This window comes from Phaseolus vulgaris, chromosome 6, assembly GCF_051622355.1.
Source record: "Phaseolus vulgaris cultivar YP4 chromosome 6, ASM5162235v1, whole genome shotgun sequence".
Classification (NCBI taxonomy): Eukaryota; Viridiplantae; Streptophyta; class Magnoliopsida; order Fabales; family Fabaceae; genus Phaseolus; species Phaseolus vulgaris.
In genome coordinates, this window is record NC_143503.1 from 1,602,291 (window position 1) to 1,615,418 (window position 13,128).

Below are 13,128 nucleotides of genomic sequence, written 5' to 3' on the forward strand. Positions count from 1 at the left end.
TTACCACAAAAAAAACTAGCTTTAAGTATTTTCATGCTAATTACATGAAAATCAATATCTATCACTATTATGTAGTATCTAGAGACTCATATATATCAAGTACATACAATAAATTCATGCAACTACGACAAAAAAACTAGTTTCAAGTATTTTCATGCTAATTACATGAAAATCAATATCTATCACTATTATGTAGTATCTAGAGACTCATATATCAAGTACATACAATAAATTCATGCAACTACGACAAAAAAACTAGTTTCAAGTATTTTCATGCTAATTTATTGGAAATCAAAGTCTATCACTATTATATAGTGTATCCACAGACTTATCTATCAAATACATACTATAAATTCAACAAATACTGCAAAAAAACTTGTTTCAAGTCTTTTCACGCTAATTACTTGAAAATCAATCTCTATCACTGTTATACAGTATCTAGAGACTTATCTAACAAATGCATACCATAAATTCATGCAACTACGACAAAAAACTAATTTTAAGTCTTTTCATGCTAATTATTTTAAAATCAATGTCTATTACTATTATATAGTATCTAAATACTCATCTACATACAGTAAATTCACGCAACTACCACAAAAAAGCTAGTTTCAAGTCTTTTCATGCTAATTTATTGGAAATCAAAGTCTATCACTATTATATAGTGTCCAGAGACTTATCTATCAAATACATACTATAAATTCTACAACTACCACAAAAAAACTTGTTTCAAGTCTTTTCATGCTAATTACTTTAAAATCAATCTCTATCACTATTACATAGTATCTAGAGACGCATCTATCACATACGTACAACAAATTCCTGCAACTACCACAAAAAATCTAGTTCAAGTCTCTTCATGCTAATTACTTGAAAATCAATGTGTATCACTATTATATAGTATCTAGACACTTATCTATCAAATGCATACTATAAATTCATGCAATTACCACAAAAAAAACTAGCTTTAAGTATTTTCATGCTAATTACATGAAAATCAATATCTATCACTATTATGTAGTATCTAGAGACTCATATATATCAAGTACATACAATAAATTCATGCAACTACGACAAAAAAACTAGTTTCAAGTATTTTCATGCTAATTACATGAAAATCAATATCTATCACTATTATGTAGTATCTAGAGACTCATATATCAAGTACATACAATAAATTCATGCAACTACGACAAAAAAACTAGTTTCAAGTATTTTCATGCTAATTTATTGGAAATCAAAGTCTATCACTATTATATAGTGTATCCACAGACTTATCTATCAAATACATACTATAAATTCAACAAATACTGCAAAAAAACTTGTTTCAAGTCTTTTCACGCTAATTACTTGAAAATCAATCTCTATCACTGTTATACAGTATCTAGAGACTTATCTAACAAATGCATACCATAAATTCATGCAACTACGACAAAAAACTAATTTTAAGTCTTTTCATGCTAATTATTTTAAAATCAATGTCTATTACTATTATATAGTATCTAAATACTCATCTACATACAGTAAATTCACGCAACTACCACAAAAAAGCTAGTTTCAAGTCTTTTCATGCTAATTTATTGGAAATCAAAGTCTATCACTATTATATAGTGTCCAGAGACTTATCTATCAAATACATACTATAAATTCTACAACTACCACAAAAAAACTTGTTTCAAGTCTTTTCATGCTAATTACTTTAAAATCAATCTCTATCACTATTACATAGTATCTAGAGACGCATCTATCACATACGTACAACAAATTCCTGCAACTACCACAAAAAATCTAGTTCAAGTCTCTTCATGCTAATTACTTGAAAATCAATGTGTATCACTATTATATAGTATCTAGACACTTATCTATCAAATGCATACTATAAATTCATGCAATTACCACAAAAAAAACTAGCTTTAAGTATTTTCATGCTAATTACATGAAAATCAATATCTATCACTATTATGTAGTATCTAGAGACTCATATATATCAAGTACATACAATAAATTCATGCAACTACGACAAAAAAACTAGTTTCAAGTATTTTCATGCTAATTACATGAAAATCAATATCTATCACTATTATGTAGTATCTAGAGACTCATATATCAAGTACATACAATAAATTCATGCAACTACGACAAAAAAACTAGTTTCAAGTATTTTCATGCTAATTTATTGGAAATCAAAGTCTATCACTATTATATAGTGTATCCACAGACTTATCTATCAAATACATACTATAAATTCAACAAATACTGCAAAAAAACTTGTTTCAAGTCTTTTCACGCTAATTACTTGAAAATCAATCTCTATCACTGTTATACAGTATCTAGAGACTTATCTAACAAATGCATACCATAAATTCATGCAACTACGACAAAAAACTAATTTTAAGTCTTTTCATGCTAATTATTTTAAAATCAATGTCTATTACTATTATATAGTATCTAAATACTCATCTACATACAGTAAATTCACGCAACTACCACAAAAAAGCTAGTTTCAAGTCTTTTCATGCTAATTTATTGGAAATCAAAGTCTATCACTATTATATAGTGTCCAGAGACTTATCTATCAAATACATACTATAAATTCTACAACTACCACAAAAAAACTTGTTTCAAGTCTTTTCATGCTAATTACTTTAAAATCAATCTCTATCACTATTACATAGTATCTAGAGACGCATCTATCACATACGTACAACAAATTCCTGCAACTACCACAAAAAATCTAGTTCAAGTCTCTTCATGCTAATTACTTGAAAATCAATGTGTATCACTATTATATAGTATCTAGACACTTATCTATCAAATGCATACTATAAATTCATGCAATTACCACAAAAAAAACTAGCTTTAAGTATTTTCATGCTAATTACATGAAAATCAATATCTATCACTATTATGTAGTATCTAGAGACTCATATATATCAAGTACATACAATAAATTCATGCAACTACGACAAAAAAACTAGTTTCAAGTATTTTCATGCTAATTACATGAAAATCAATATCTATCACTATTATGTAGTATCTAGAGACTCATATATCAAGTACATACAATAAATTCATGCAACTACGACAAAAAAACTAGTTTCAAGTATTTTCATGCTAATTTATTGGAAATCAAAGTCTATCACTATTATATAGTGTATCCACAGACTTATCTATCAAATACATACTATAAATTCAACAAATACTGCAAAAAAACTTGTTTCAAGTCTTTTCACGCTAATTACTTGAAAATCAATCTCTATCACTGTTATACAGTATCTAGAGACTTATCTAACAAATGCATACCATAAATTCATGCAACTACGACAAAAAACTAATTTTAAGTCTTTTCATGCTAATTATTTTAAAATCAATGTCTATTACTATTATATAGTATCTAAATACTCATCTACATACAGTAAATTCACGCAACTACCACAAAAAAGCTAGTTTCAAGTCTTTTCATGCTAATTTATTGGAAATCAAAGTCTATCACTATTATATAGTGTCCAGAGACTTATCTATCAAATACATACTATAAATTCTACAACTACCACAAAAAAACTTGTTTCAAGTCTTTTCATGCTAATTACTTTAAAATCAATCTCTATCACTATTACATAGTATCTAGAGACGCATCTATCACATACGTACAACAAATTCCTGCAACTACCACAAAAAATCTAGTTCAAGTCTCTTCATGCTAATTACTTGAAAATCAATGTGTATCACTATTATATAGTATCTAGACACTTATCTATCAAATGCATACTATAAATTCATGCAATTACCACAAAAAAAACTAGCTTTAAGTATTTTCATGCTAATTACATGAAAATCAATATCTATCACTATTATGTAGTATCTAGAGACTCATATATATCAAGTACATACAATAAATTCATGCAACTACGACAAAAAAACTAGTTTCAAGTATTTTCATGCTAATTACATGAAAATCAATATCTATCACTATTATGTAGTATCTAGAGACTCATATATCAAGTACATACAATAAATTCATGCAACTACGACAAAAAAACTAGTTTCAAGTATTTTCATGCTAATTTATTGGAAATCAAAGTCTATCACTATTATATAGTGTATCCACAGACTTATCTATCAAATACATACTATAAATTCAACAAATACTGCAAAAAAACTTGTTTCAAGTCTTTTCACGCTAATTACTTGAAAATCAATCTCTATCACTGTTATACAGTATCTAGAGACTTATCTAACAAATGCATACCATAAATTCATGCAACTACGACAAAAAACTAATTTTAAGTCTTTTCATGCTAATTATTTTAAAATCAATGTCTATTACTATTATATAGTATCTAAATACTCATCTACATACAGTAAATTCACGCAACTACCACAAAAAAGCTAGTTTCAAGTCTTTTCATGCTAATTTATTGGAAATCAAAGTCTATCACTATTATATAGTGTCCAGAGACTTATCTATCAAATACATACTATAAATTCTACAACTACCACAAAAAAACTTGTTTCAAGTCTTTTCATGCTAATTACTTTAAAATCAATCTCTATCACTATTACATAGTATCTAGAGACGCATCTATCACATACGTACAACAAATTCCTGCAACTACCACAAAAAATCTAGTTCAAGTCTCTTCATGCTAATTACTTGAAAATCAATGTGTATCACTATTATATAGTATCTAGACACTTATCTATCAAATGCATACTATAAATTCATGCAATTACCACAAAAAAAACTAGCTTTAAGTATTTTCATGCTAATTACATGAAAATCAATATCTATCACTATTATGTAGTATCTAGAGACTCATATATATCAAGTACATACAATAAATTCATGCAACTACGACAAAAAAACTAGTTTCAAGTATTTTCATGCTAATTACATGAAAATCAATATCTATCACTATTATGTAGTATCTAGAGACTCATATATCAAGTACATACAATAAATTCATGCAACTACGACAAAAAAACTAGTTTCAAGTATTTTCATGCTAATTTATTGGAAATCAAAGTCTATCACTATTATATAGTGTATCCACAGACTTATCTATCAAATACATACTATAAATTCAACAAATACTGCAAAAAAACTTGTTTCAAGTCTTTTCACGCTAATTACTTGAAAATCAATCTCTATCACTGTTATACAGTATCTAGAGACTTATCTAACAAATGCATACCATAAATTCATGCAACTACGACAAAAAACTAATTTTAAGTCTTTTCATGCTAATTATTTTAAAATCAATGTCTATTACTATTATATAGTATCTAAATACTCATCTACATACAGTAAATTCACGCAACTACCACAAAAAAGCTAGTTTCAAGTCTTTTCATGCTAATTTATTGGAAATCAAAGTCTATCACTATTATATAGTGTCCAGAGACTTATCTATCAAATACATACTATAAATTCTACAACTACCACAAAAAAACTTGTTTCAAGTCTTTTCATGCTAATTACTTTAAAATCAATCTCTATCACTATTACATAGTATCTAGAGACGCATCTATCACATACGTACAACAAATTCCTGCAACTACCACAAAAAATCTAGTTCAAGTCTCTTCATGCTAATTACTTGAAAATCAATGTGTATCACTATTATATAGTATCTAGACACTTATCTATCAAATGCATACTATAAATTCATGCAATTACCACAAAAAAAACTAGCTTTAAGTATTTTCATGCTAATTACATGAAAATCAATATCTATCACTATTATGTAGTATCTAGAGACTCATATATATCAAGTACATACAATAAATTCATGCAACTACGACAAAAAAACTAGTTTCAAGTATTTTCATGCTAATTACATGAAAATCAATATCTATCACTATTATGTAGTATCTAGAGACTCATATATCAAGTACATACAATAAATTCATGCAACTACGACAAAAAAACTAGTTTCAAGTATTTTCATGCTAATTTATTGGAAATCAAAGTCTATCACTATTATATAGTGTATCCACAGACTTATCTATCAAATACATACTATAAATTCAACAAATACTGCAAAAAAACTTGTTTCAAGTCTTTTCACGCTAATTACTTGAAAATCAATCTCTATCACTGTTATACAGTATCTAGAGACTTATCTAACAAATGCATACCATAAATTCATGCAACTACGACAAAAAACTAATTTTAAGTCTTTTCATGCTAATTATTTTAAAATCAATGTCTATTACTATTATATAGTATCTAAATACTCATCTACATACAGTAAATTCACGCAACTACCACAAAAAAGCTAGTTTCAAGTCTTTTCATGCTAATTTATTGGAAATCAAAGTCTATCACTATTATATAGTGTCCAGAGACTTATCTATCAAATACATACTATAAATTCTACAACTACCACAAAAAAACTTGTTTCAAGTCTTTTCATGCTAATTACTTTAAAATCAATCTCTATCACTATTACATAGTATCTAGAGACGCATCTATCACATACGTACAACAAATTCCTGCAACTACCACAAAAAATCTAGTTCAAGTCTCTTCATGCTAATTACTTGAAAATCAATGTGTATCACTATTATATAGTATCTAGACACTTATCTATCAAATGCATACTATAAATTCATGCAATTACCACAAAAAAAACTAGCTTTAAGTATTTTCATGCTAATTACATGAAAATCAATATCTATCACTATTATGTAGTATCTAGAGACTCATATATATCAAGTACATACAATAAATTCATGCAACTACGACAAAAAAACTAGTTTCAAGTATTTTCATGCTAATTACATGAAAATCAATATCTATCACTATTATGTAGTATCTAGAGACTCATATATCAAGTACATACAATAAATTCATGCAACTACGACAAAAAAACTAGTTTCAAGTATTTTCATGCTAATTTATTGGAAATCAAAGTCTATCACTATTATATAGTGTATCCACAGACTTATCTATCAAATACATACTATAAATTCAACAAATACTGCAAAAAAACTTGTTTCAAGTCTTTTCACGCTAATTACTTGAAAATCAATCTCTATCACTGTTATACAGTATCTAGAGACTTATCTAACAAATGCATACCATAAATTCATGCAACTACGACAAAAAACTAATTTTAAGTCTTTTCATGCTAATTATTTTAAAATCAATGTCTATTACTATTATATAGTATCTAAATACTCATCTACATACAGTAAATTCACGCAACTACCACAAAAAAGCTAGTTTCAAGTCTTTTCATGCTAATTTATTGGAAATCAAAGTCTATCACTATTATATAGTGTCCAGAGACTTATCTATCAAATACATACTATAAATTCTACAACTACCACAAAAAAACTTGTTTCAAGTCTTTTCATGCTAATTACTTTAAAATCAATCTCTATCACTATTACATAGTATCTAGAGACGCATCTATCACATACGTACAACAAATTCCTGCAACTACCACAAAAAATCTAGTTCAAGTCTCTTCATGCTAATTACTTGAAAATCAATGTGTATCACTATTATATAGTATCTAGACACTTATCTATCAAATGCATACTATAAATTCATGCAATTACCACAAAAAAAACTAGCTTTAAGTATTTTCATGCTAATTACATGAAAATCAATATCTATCACTATTATGTAGTATCTAGAGACTCATATATATCAAGTACATACAATAAATTCATGCAACTACGACAAAAAAACTAGTTTCAAGTATTTTCATGCTAATTACATGAAAATCAATATCTATCACTATTATGTAGTATCTAGAGACTCATATATCAAGTACATACAATAAATTCATGCAACTACGACAAAAAAACTAGTTTCAAGTATTTTCATGCTAATTTATTGGAAATCAAAGTCTATCACTATTATATAGTGTATCCACAGACTTATCTATCAAATACATACTATAAATTCAACAAATACTGCAAAAAAACTTGTTTCAAGTCTTTTCACGCTAATTACTTGAAAATCAATCTCTATCACTGTTATACAGTATCTAGAGACTTATCTAACAAATGCATACCATAAATTCATGCAACTACGACAAAAAACTAATTTTAAGTCTTTTCATGCTAATTATTTTAAAATCAATGTCTATTACTATTATATAGTATCTAAATACTCATCTACATACAGTAAATTCACGCAACTACCACAAAAAAGCTAGTTTCAAGTCTTTTCATGCTAATTTATTGGAAATCAAAGTCTATCACTATTATATAGTGTCCAGAGACTTATCTATCAAATACATACTATAAATTCTACAACTACCACAAAAAAACTTGTTTCAAGTCTTTTCATGCTAATTACTTTAAAATCAATCTCTATCACTATTACATAGTATCTAGAGACGCATCTATCACATACGTACAACAAATTCCTGCAACTACCACAAAAAATCTAGTTCAAGTCTCTTCATGCTAATTACTTGAAAATCAATGTGTATCACTATTATATAGTATCTAGACACTTATCTATCAAATGCATACTATAAATTCATGCAATTACCACAAAAAAAACTAGCTTTAAGTATTTTCATGCTAATTACATGAAAATCAATATCTATCACTATTATGTAGTATCTAGAGACTCATATATATCAAGTACATACAATAAATTCATGCAACTACGACAAAAAAACTAGTTTCAAGTATTTTCATGCTAATTACATGAAAATCAATATCTATCACTATTATGTAGTATCTAGAGACTCATATATCAAGTACATACAATAAATTCATGCAACTACGACAAAAAAACTAGTTTCAAGTATTTTCATGCTAATTTATTGGAAATCAAAGTCTATCACTATTATATAGTGTATCCACAGACTTATCTATCAAATACATACTATAAATTCAACAAATACTGCAAAAAAACTTGTTTCAAGTCTTTTCACGCTAATTACTTGAAAATCAATCTCTATCACTGTTATACAGTATCTAGAGACTTATCTAACAAATGCATACCATAAATTCATGCAACTACGACAAAAAACTAATTTTAAGTCTTTTCATGCTAATTATTTTAAAATCAATGTCTATTACTATTATATAGTATCTAAATACTCATCTACATACAGTAAATTCACGCAACTACCACAAAAAAGCTAGTTTCAAGTCTTTTCATGCTAATTTATTGGAAATCAAAGTCTATCACTATTATATAGTGTCCAGAGACTTATCTATCAAATACATACTATAAATTCTACAACTACCACAAAAAAACTTGTTTCAAGTCTTTTCATGCTAATTACTTTAAAATCAATCTCTATCACTATTACATAGTATCTAGAGACGCATCTATCACATACGTACAACAAATTCCTGCAACTACCACAAAAAATCTAGTTCAAGTCTCTTCATGCTAATTACTTGAAAATCAATGTGTATCACTATTATATAGTATCTAGACACTTATCTATCAAATGCATACTATAAATTCATGCAATTACCACAAAAAAAACTAGCTTTAAGTATTTTCATGCTAATTACATGAAAATCAATATCTATCACTATTATGTAGTATCTAGAGACTCATATATATCAAGTACATACAATAAATTCATGCAACTACGACAAAAAAACTAGTTTCAAGTATTTTCATGCTAATTACATGAAAATCAATATCTATCACTATTATGTAGTATCTAGAGACTCATATATCAAGTACATACAATAAATTCATGCAACTACGACAAAAAAACTAGTTTCAAGTATTTTCATGCTAATTTATTGGAAATCAAAGTCTATCACTATTATATAGTGTATCCACAGACTTATCTATCAAATACATACTATAAATTCAACAAATACTGCAAAAAAACTTGTTTCAAGTCTTTTCACGCTAATTACTTGAAAATCAATCTCTATCACTGTTATACAGTATCTAGAGACTTATCTAACAAATGCATACCATAAATTCATGCAACTACGACAAAAAACTAATTTTAAGTCTTTTCATGCTAATTATTTTAAAATCAATGTCTATTACTATTATATAGTATCTAAATACTCATCTACATACAGTAAATTCACGCAACTACCACAAAAAAGCTAGTTTCAAGTCTTTTCATGCTAATTTATTGGAAATCAAAGTCTATCACTATTATATAGTGTCCAGAGACTTATCTATCAAATACATACTATAAATTCTACAACTACCACAAAAAAACTTGTTTCAAGTCTTTTCATGCTAATTACTTTAAAATCAATCTCTATCACTATTACATAGTATCTAGAGACGCATCTATCACATACGTACAACAAATTCCTGCAACTACCACAAAAAATCTAGTTCAAGTCTCTTCATGCTAATTACTTGAAAATCAATGTGTATCACTATTATATAGTATCTAGACACTTATCTATCAAATGCATACTATAAATTCATGCAATTACCACAAAAAAAACTAGCTTTAAGTATTTTCATGCTAATTACATGAAAATCAATATCTATCACTATTATGTAGTATCTAGAGACTCATATATATCAAGTACATACAATAAATTCATGCAACTACGACAAAAAAACTAGTTTCAAGTATTTTCATGCTAATTACATGAAAATCAATATCTATCACTATTATGTAGTATCTAGAGACTCATATATCAAGTACATACAATAAATTCATGCAACTACGACAAAAAAACTAGTTTCAAGTATTTTCATGCTAATTTATTGGAAATCAAAGTCTATCACTATTATATAGTGTATCCACAGACTTATCTATCAAATACATACTATAAATTCAACAAATACTGCAAAAAAACTTGTTTCAAGTCTTTTCACGCTAATTACTTGAAAATCAATCTCTATCACTGTTATACAGTATCTAGAGACTTATCTAACAAATGCATACCATAAATTCATGCAACTACGACAAAAAACTAATTTTAAGTCTTTTCATGCTAATTATTTTAAAATCAATGTCTATTACTATTATATAGTATCTAAATACTCATCTACATACAGTAAATTCACGCAACTACCACAAAAAAGCTAGTTTCAAGTCTTTTCATGCTAATTTATTGGAAATCAAAGTCTATCACTATTATATAGTGTCCAGAGACTTATCTATCAAATACATACTATAAATTCTACAACTACCACAAAAAAACTTGTTTCAAGTCTTTTCATGCTAATTACTTTAAAATCAATCTCTATCACTATTACATAGTATCTAGAGACGCATCTATCACATACGTACAACAAATTCCTGCAACTACCACAAAAAATCTAGTTCAAGTCTCTTCATGCTAATTACTTGAAAATCAATGTGTATCACTATTATATAGTATCTAGACACTTATCTATCAAATGCATACTATAAATTCATGCAATTACCACAAAAAAAACTAGCTTTAAGTATTTTCATGCTAATTACATGAAAATCAATATCTATCACTATTATGTAGTATCTAGAGACTCATATATATCAAGTACATACAATAAATTCATGCAACTACGACAAAAAAACTAGTTTCAAGTATTTTCATGCTAATTACATGAAAATCAATATCTATCACTATTATGTAGTATCTAGAGACTCATATATCAAGTACATACAATAAATTCATGCAACTACGACAAAAAAACTAGTTTCAAGTATTTTCATGCTAATTTATTGGAAATCAAAGTCTATCACTATTATATAGTGTATCCACAGACTTATCTATCAAATACATACTATAAATTCAACAAATACTGCAAAAAAACTTGTTTCAAGTCTTTTCACGCTAATTACTTGAAAATCAATCTCTATCACTGTTATACAGTATCTAGAGACTTATCTAACAAATGCATACCATAAATTCATGCAACTACGACAAAAAACTAATTTTAAGTCTTTTCATGCTAATTATTTTAAAATCAATGTCTATTACTATTATATAGTATCTAAATACTCATCTACATACAGTAAATTCACGCAACTACCACAAAAAAGCTAGTTTCAAGTCTTTTCATGCTAATTTATTGGAAATCAAAGTCTATCACTATTATATAGTGTCCAGAGACTTATCTATCAAATACATACTATAAATTCTACAACTACCACAAAAAAACTTGTTTCAAGTCTTTTCATGCTAATTACTTTAAAATCAATCTCTATCACTATTACATAGTATCTAGAGACGCATCTATCACATACGTACAACAAATTCCTGCAACTACCACAAAAAATCTAGTTCAAGTCTCTTCATGCTAATTACTTGAAAATCAATGTGTATCACTATTATATAGTATCTAGACACTTATCTATCAAATGCATACTATAAATTCATGCAATTACCACAAAAAAAACTAGCTTTAAGTATTTTCATGCTAATTACATGAAAATCAATATCTATCACTATTATGTAGTATCTAGAGACTCATATATATCAAGTACATACAATAAATTCATGCAACTACGACAAAAAAACTAGTTTCAAGTATTTTCATGCTAATTACATGAAAATCAATATCTATCACTATTATGTAGTATCTAGAGACTCATATATCAAGTACATACAATAAATTCATGCAACTACGACAAAAAAACTAGTTTCAAGTATTTTCATGCTAATTTATTGGAAATCAAAGTCTATCACTATTATATAGTGTATCCACAGACTTATCTATCAAATACATACTATAAATTCAACAAATACTGCAAAAAAACTTGTTTCAAGTCTTTTCACGCTAATTACTTGAAAATCAATCTCTATCACTGTTATACAGTATCTAGAGACTTATCTAACAAATGCATACCATAAATTCATGCAACTACGACAAAAAACTAATTTTAAGTCTTTTCATGCTAATTATTTTAAAATCAATGTCTATTACTATTATATAGTATCTAAATACTCATCTACATACAGTAAATTCACGCAACTACCACAAAAAAGCTAGTTTCAAGTCTTTTCATGCTAATTTATTGGAAATCAAAGTCTATCACTATTATATAGTGTCCAGAGACTTATCTATCAAATACATACTATAAATTCTACAACTACCACAAAAAAACTTGTTTCAAGTCTTTTCATGCTAATTACTTTAAAATCAATCTCTATCACTATTACATAGTATCTAGAGACGCATCTATCACATACGTACAACAAATTCCTGCAACT